Source organism: Ascaphus truei, unplaced genomic scaffold (assembly GCF_040206685.1).
Source record: "Ascaphus truei isolate aAscTru1 unplaced genomic scaffold, aAscTru1.hap1 HAP1_SCAFFOLD_760, whole genome shotgun sequence".
NCBI lineage: Eukaryota > Metazoa > Chordata > Amphibia > Anura > Ascaphidae > Ascaphus > Ascaphus truei.
The window spans coordinates 142,227-150,146 of NW_027457095.1; the positions used below are offsets into that span (position 1 = coordinate 142,227).

At 48.1% G+C, this 7,920-nt stretch overlaps 1 long non-coding RNA gene across 1 annotated transcript; it reads right to left on the reverse strand.

Annotated features, from left to right (window-relative positions):
* Nucleotides 1-926: 926 nt before the first annotated feature.
* On the reverse strand, nucleotides 927-3,050 carry LOC142486166 (uncharacterized). The gene is made up of 2 exons (XR_012798831.1): nucleotides 1,373-3,050; nucleotides 927-1,033 (listed from the first exon to the last, which is right to left on the reverse strand). It is a non-coding gene; the product is annotated as an uncharacterized LOC142486166 (long non-coding RNA).
* Nucleotides 3,051-7,920: the final 4,870 nt, after the last annotated feature.

A 7,920-nucleotide genomic window follows, 5' to 3' on the forward strand; every position in this document is an offset into this window, starting at 1 on the left:
GGGACGGGGGAGAGAGGAGTGCAGCGGGAGGAGAGGAGTAGGGGGTGGAGAGGGGAGTAGGGGGGGGCAGTGGAAGAGGAGAGTGTGGGGGGGGGGACAGGGAAGTGCAGGAGAGGGGAGTGCAGGGGGTGGACAGGGGAGTGCAGGGGGTGGAGAGGGGAGGGGAGTAGGGGGTGGAGAGGGGAGTAGGGTGGGCAGTGGGAGAGGTGAGTGTGGGGGGGGGGACAGGGAAATGCAGGAAAGGGAGGCGAGTGGAGTGCAGAAGGGGGAGGGGAGTGCAGGGGGTGGACAGGGGGGTGGAGAGGGGAGGAGAGGGGAGTTGGGGGTGGAGGGGGGAGTAGGGTGGGCAGTGGGAGAGGTGAGTGTGGGGGGGGGACAGGGAAGTGCAGGAAAGGGAGGAGAGTGGAGTGCAGAAGGGGGAGGGGAGTGCAGGGGGTGGACAGGGGAGTGCAGGGGGGTGGAGAGGGGAGTGCAGGGGGTGGAGAGGGGAGTGCAGGAGGGGGAGGGGAGTGCAGGAGAGGGGGGAGAGTGGAGTGCAGGAGGGGGGAGGGGAGTGCAGGGGGTGGGAGAGGGGAGTGCAGGAGGGGGGAGAGGGGAGTGCAGGCGGGGGGAGAGGGGAGTGCAGGGAAGAGGAGAGGGGAGTGCAGCAGGGGAGTGCAGGGAAGAGGGGAGTGCAGGAGGGGGGAGAGGGGAGTGCAGGAGGGGGGAGAGGGGAGTGAAGGGAGGGGGAGTGCGGGGAGTGCAGTGAGGGGGAGTGCATGGAGGGGGGAGTGCAGGGAGGGGAGAGGGGAGTGCAGGGAAGAGGATAGGGGAGTGCAGGGGACTCTAGGACCGGGAGATTACCTTAGGGTCAACATCTCCTTTATCTCGCCCGCAATACTCCGCTTTACTTCTGCGGAGACGCAGTTGGCATTTTTGAGACGGGGCCTCCGATTGCAGGGTGCCACGACCCTTTGAAGAGCCGGACGAGATTCTGTCCCTAGATGTGCAGTCAGGGTCCCGGGACTTCAGTTCAGATGAGAATTCGAGTCCCCTGGAAGCAAAGGCCCTTATCAGGATGTATAGAACCGTCGAAGGTAACATGGAACCCACAAAAAACGGGAGACTGAAATTCGTAAAAACTGACAGGGTTTATTGTTACACTAAAGGAAACAAGACTACAAAAACAAAATGGAGTCTGCAAAGTGTGCAGAGCTACAAGCAAAAGGCTATGGTAGCTAAGGGAACAAACAAGGACAGGGGGAAAATAGTACTAAGGGACATGACCGGATAAACTAAGGTTAACTGCAAGCATTGCAGTGCTACTGTAACAATGCTTGTCTCTAAACAGGAAGCGACCGACAAGACTGAGGAAGGATATAGATCACCAAACTGAACCATGAGCGAGAGTCCTGAATCGAGAATAGAATAGTCGTGGACACAGGCTGGGGTCAAGACAGGCGGCAAAGAAGCAAGGTCGGGTTCACAGGCAATGGTCGAGGCAGACGGCAGAGGTGCAAGGTCAGAGTCACAGGCTCAAAACAAGTCAGGGTAAAGATCCACAGGAACAACCAGGAACTACACTCTGGCAACAATCTGTAGAAAGTCCTGCATCTTTATAGGCAGGACGCCAGGGACCAAGATGGCCCCTGCAGCCTCAATGTGGGCAGAAGTGAATAAAGGACTGTCAGGGAACAAGATGGACATTGTAGCTTCAGTGTGGACGCTGACGGTGCTGAAGCCACATAGCTACATGCAAAAAGCAATAGTAGCAGGGGACAAATAATAAACAAGGGTGCAAATAGTGCAAAGAGAATACAATGTCAAAGACAGAGGTCATTCCACTCTGCTCATATTACTCGACCTCTCTGCAGCATTTGACACCGTGGACCACCCTCTTCCCCTTCACATTCTCCATACTCTTGGTATTCGGAACAAAGCACTATCCTGGATCTCATCCTACCTCACCCATTGTACTTTCAGTGTCTCTTCTGCTAACACCTCCTCCTCTATTGATCTCTCTGTGGGGGTACCCCAGGGCTCTGTCCTGGGACCTCTTCTCTTTTCTCTGTATACACTCTCTCTAGGTGACCTAGTAACATATTTTGGGTTTAATTATCACCTCTATGCTGACGACACACAAATATATTTCTCAACACCCGACCTTACACCTGCTGTACAAACCAAAGTTTCTGAATGTCTCTCTGCTATATCATCCTGGATGGCCCTCCGCCGCCTTGAACTTAACATGGCTAAAACAGAGCTCTTCATACTTCCTCCCAAACCTGGCCCTACTACCTCCTTCGACATTACTGTTGGAACTACGATCATTCACCCAGTAGCCCAAGCACGCTGCCTCGGGGTCACACTCGACTCCTCTCTCACATTCGCCCCTCACATTCAAAACATTTCTAAAACCTGTCGCTTTTTCCTCCGCAATATAACTAAGATACGCCCTTTCCTCTCTTGCTCGACTGCTAAAAGTCTGACTCAGGCCCTCATTCTCTCCCGTCTTCATTATTGTAACCTCCTGCTGTCCGGCCTTCCTGCCTCTCACCTGTCTCCCCTACAATCTATCCTAAACGCTGCTGCCAGAATCACTCTACTCTTTCCGAGATCTGTCTCAGCATCTCCCCTCATGAAATCCCTCTCCTGGCTTCCGATCAAATCCCGCATCTCACACTCCATTCTTCTCCTCACTTTTAAAGCTTTACACTCTTCTGCCCCGCCTTACATCTCAGCCCTAATTTCTCGTTATGCACCATCCAGACTCTTGCGTTCTTCTCAAGGATGTCTTCTTTCTACCCCCTTTGTATCTAAAGCCCTCTCCCGCCTTAAACCTTTTTCACTGACTGCCTCACACCTCTGGAATGCCCTTCCCCTCAGTACCCGACTAGCACCCTCTCTATCCACCTTTAAGACCCACCTTAAGACACACTTGCTTAAAGGAGCATATGAATAGCACTGTGAACATTCTGAACACATGATACATAAAGCTTGGCCCCCTGCAGACGCACTTACCAGAACTCCCTCCTACTGTCTCTGTACGTTCTCCCTACCTACCAATTAGACTGTAAGCTCCTCGGGGCAGGGACTCCTCTTCCTTAATGTCTAAAGCACTTATTCCCATGATCTGTTATTTATATTATCTGTTATTTATATGATTACCACGTGTATTACTGCTGTGAAGCGCTATGTACATTAATGGCGCTATATAAATAAAGACATACAATACAATACAATACAAGACAACAAAGAATGTACATGTAGATCTGCTGAACTAGGAGCCTGAATAAAAAGGAACAGGGATTGCCCTCCGACTGGACATCTGGAGACAGATCCTCATCCAGCTCTGCAACGGTGTCCACCGTGGCATCCTGCAATCAGGTCTCATACCAGATACTCCTCACAGCGGAGTATTATGCTCTCCTTGGTCCAGGCCTAAACTTTGATGTCACTCTCTTGGTCGATCCTCTGGTCAACTTAAATAACTATTTGTGGGGTGAGGGAAACCTTAGCCGCCCACAGAGTACCTGCAACTCCTCGTTCTGCGATCTCAAAATCAAGACCGACTCACTGTTGAAATGCCAGCAAGGATTTCAACGCCGAGTCTGGCGATCCCACCGCTGTCAACTTTAAAAGCCTTTCAAGGGAGACGAGGACAATTACACGGGATTTCAAGCACCAGACAGAATGGAGGAGTTCAATAAAACAGGTTTAATGTGTCTGGAGCCAACAGACACAATACAAGGTTTCCGAGTTTCAAACTCACCAAAACAGAGGTTACGGAGGGATTCTGGGGCTCATTTTGTACAAACCTCGGAGATACATCAACTAGCAATAACCAAGAGAGTCTTGGGTACTGAAATTGGCCAGCTTTACATAATTCTACCGTCTCCGTCAAAAAGACTGGAAGATGGGGTGCATAGATTTAATTGGTTGATGTAATAATAATAATAGTTTGTTCTTGTGTAGCGCTGCTAGTTTTTTGCGTATTGCTTTACAGAGACATTTTGCAGGCACAGGTCCCCGTAGAGCTTACGATCTATGTTTTTTGGTGCCTTTGCCCAAGGTCACAAGGACAGGACTTGAACCAGGTTCTCTCAGTGCCAGTCAGTGTCTTTACTCACTGAGCCACTCCCTCTAGAATCATCTGCTGATTCCCCTGAGGATTAGGATATCCTTCAACCCGGCAGGGGTAAGTAATACCTTTATTTATTTAGAGTATTCATTGATTGACAATGTGGCTATCTAGGCCTCTGTTGAGGGCTTAGATGGCCATACTGACAATCACTGGATTAAAATGTTGATAATGTTCTTGTTTTATTGTAATTTATATTTAGTTAAATGTATATTTTTTAACACTTTTCTATGAGCAATAACCCTATTAGCCACATTTGGCTAATGGGGCTATTGTCCATGACTGTGGGGGGGTGGGCTTGTTTGGGGTATTGTGGATGGGAGTAGTTGCCACTGGGAGAGTGGTTAGGCCTCCCGGGGGTGTTGGTAGGGGTTAAACTTCTGGTTACCTTAGCATTGCATGGCAATACTTTACTGCCCACAAAGGTGGTCAAGGGGGTAGGTAATTTATATTAAGCCCTTTGTAGTCCTTTTTGATCAGCTAGTCATGGAAACCCATGACTAGTTGACCGTGGGTTACTAAAGGGTTAATGTATACTGTAATGTATTTTAATTACTATTGTATCATCTATTTCAGGTTGCTTTAGCTTATCTTGCCTATGTATACATTGGCCATTATAAACATAGGGAAGAAAGGGCTAACCCAAGCCATGACTAGGATACACATTTTTTTCAATAGGTTTGAAGAAGGGGTCTCCTGGGAGCGGAATCCCATTAATTTCAGCTGTGGGGACCCCCTGCTCCCCGAGATACACACCTCCGTAGATGCTGCCGGTATCTATCTGCAGTTTCAATGTCCCGGTCACCATGGTCCACCATGTTACCGGGCCATTGAAACTGAAGAGAGATACCGGCAACCCCTATTGAGGTGTGTATCTGAGGAAGCAGAGGTCCCGGAGCTGAAATTAATGGGGTTCAGCTCCGGAGCCCCCAGTTTCAAACCTATTATTTTTCAAGATTTTGGAGTCACACCGGATATTAACAATCCGCTCGGATTTCTTAATGACAATTACTATTCAGGAAATTCCAGGGAACGGACTCGGACTTTTCCACCCGTCTCTATTAATAATAATAATGCATCCGTCACTGGTGTGGATACTAAAATTATTGCAGCCAGCTCTGCATAAAGTGACATTGTGACATTTCATTCTATATGCGGGTGTATTAGCAACTCAGGGAACTCTGAGCAGTTATACTGCATTCCATGATATCTATATATACCAGTAATGACAATGAGGAAATCCTTCTTAGCTTACAAAACATTTGGTAAACAACTTAACAGCCTTTAAAGAGTCCGTCCCAAAGTGATCTAAAGACAGCGACGTGTTTAATGGATTAAAGGGTCAGTACCCCAATTGGACTTGTGTACTGAGGAAAAGATATACATACAACACATAAAATATTGGTTACCAACACAGAATATTACAAATCTAACAATCTAATTGGTGGGTAGGGGAACATATAGAGACAGTAGGAGGGAATTCTGGAAAGTGCATCTGCAGGGGGCCAATCTTTATGTATCATGTGTCCAGGATTATCCAGTGCTATTCATATGCTTCTTTAAGCAAATGTGTCTTAAGGTGGGTCTTAAAGGTGGATAGAGAGGGTGCTAGTCGGTTCTTGCACCTGATTCCTGAACCTCTGTACATACTGCATACACGTTGTCGAGGATGTGCCATCTGTCGCTACTCCAAAACACAGGTCGATGAGCAATCGGGCTTCCCGTTCAAACTACAGGTAAAAGAGTAAATACCCTGTAGAATCATTTCTGGTGCAGTTATACGCTTGTAGTAAGTGGTGCAAATGCTGACTCCATCGTTCCTTCCCTTAATGTGCCCATCATATTCAATAGAATCCTGCTGAATCTCTCGGGTTGCGGATCCCCCGGTGGATGGTAAGGCGTTGTTCTGTATTTTTTTTTTCCACAGATGTGCAGTAATTTCTTGATGAGTTGGCTTTCAAAATCCCGACCTTGATCGGAAAGTATCCAAGCTGGCAACCCATAATATACAAAGTACTTGTTCTACAAGACCTTGGTAAACGTAGTAGCTTGTTGATCCTTTTGTAAGGAATGCTTGGGCATACAGGGTGAATTGGTCCATGACCACTAGAATATTACTAGTGTTTTTGCTGTCTGGCTCTAAGGAAAGGAAGTCCATGAAGACCAAGTTCAGTGGTCCACTGCTGGTGATATATGTCAATGGTGCGGCCCTTGTAGGCAAAGTCATTCTGGGCACACACCTACCACAGTTCTTACAATATTTGACATCCCAAGCCAATCAGGGCAAATAGAATCGATCCTTCACTAATCCCAATATTTTGTCAGTACCCAAATGGTCATAATCGTCATGGATAGAATGTAGTACCACCAGTCTATACTTGTAAGGAAGCAACAGTTTCTGACTGTCACGGTGTGTTGTGACATCTTGGCAACTCTGAATATCACTCCACTCTTGATCACTAGATTATGGCATTGCTTTACGAGGAGTCAACTTTAAAGGTGCCTTCCGATGACCATCTTGGACGATTTCTGATCCCTCAAGGCTGACCACACTTCTTTCAAACCAGGGTCTGTCTGTTAAACTTGTGATAGATCATGACGGTTTAGCCAGGATAACCCCTCCATAGTCAACTCTGCTGGGCGAGAGTATACTAGGGGTACCCCAGTGGGAGATTGTCAGCCGCTCTGTTTGGATTTGCAGTCGTGAACTGTCTTGGCACTTCAATTTTCTTGCACAACGCGTGCACTCCAGCTGCGGCAATTTGTCTCCAGTGCCCATCCCTATGTTGAACATCCCTGTAAATTCGTGATAGGGCGTCAGCATCAATATTTTGATTCCCTGTACTTCAGGCTGAAATTGTAGGTATGAGAGAGAAGAAGATGCCCCCCCCTGCAAGATAATGGGTGGACCATACCTTAGTGCTTAATGTACATCCTGAGCCCCATACCGACATTATATAAATTGATCTGAGAGTGCATGCAAATTGGGTTTCTACCCTTCACCCATTATCTTGCAGGGGGGGCATCTTCTTCTCTCTTATATGCGCATTACCCTCGTGCACCCAGATCACGATATAGAAAATAAGCCGGTTGCTTGCTCAACGAGCCGCGCTGTATAGATAACAGTCAGCAGCGATTGTATTAATCAATATGCTCCGGTGACAGAAATGGACACTATATGAGGGATACTAGGGAAGTCTCCTGGGGAAAGTGCATCAGCAGCATCACAATGTCGGCGTCTTGTCCAATCCTGGGATAGCAGCAGAGTGAAGGAGGATCGGTACGAACTAGCTAGGTTCTCCATGTGGATGTTCACATTTTTTATGTAGCCTCATAAAGTTTTTTTTTAATTCAATTTTTGCTGGTGAGTTCCAACGTTTGTTCAGGTTTGGACGTCATGCCGATCCTCCTTCACTCTGCTGCAGCCAGATCACACCTTATACAAGGCGAGCGGGTGTTTACTTTTTCAATTGAAATTGCAGGTAGCCAAGGCCGCTGACCACCTGTGACCTGTGGCATCTAGCTTTGCTGACGATAGAATATGGGTAAGTGGGTTGTTGTCTGTGTGCACTGCAAAGGTGGCTCCACACAGTGTAGTTTGTCCGCTACTACCCATTTCAACGCCAATAATTTTAGTTTGTGCACTGGGTATTTCCTCTCTGAAGGCACCAACTCCCGGCTCACAAATATTAGGCCTTGGTCCCGCTGTAGCCGGTGGCGCGCGCAGACGCGGGTCACCAGCTGCTTGCCTCCGTTCTGGAGGTCCCCACTGGCTCCTTCCGGCGTGGCTGACTGCGTGC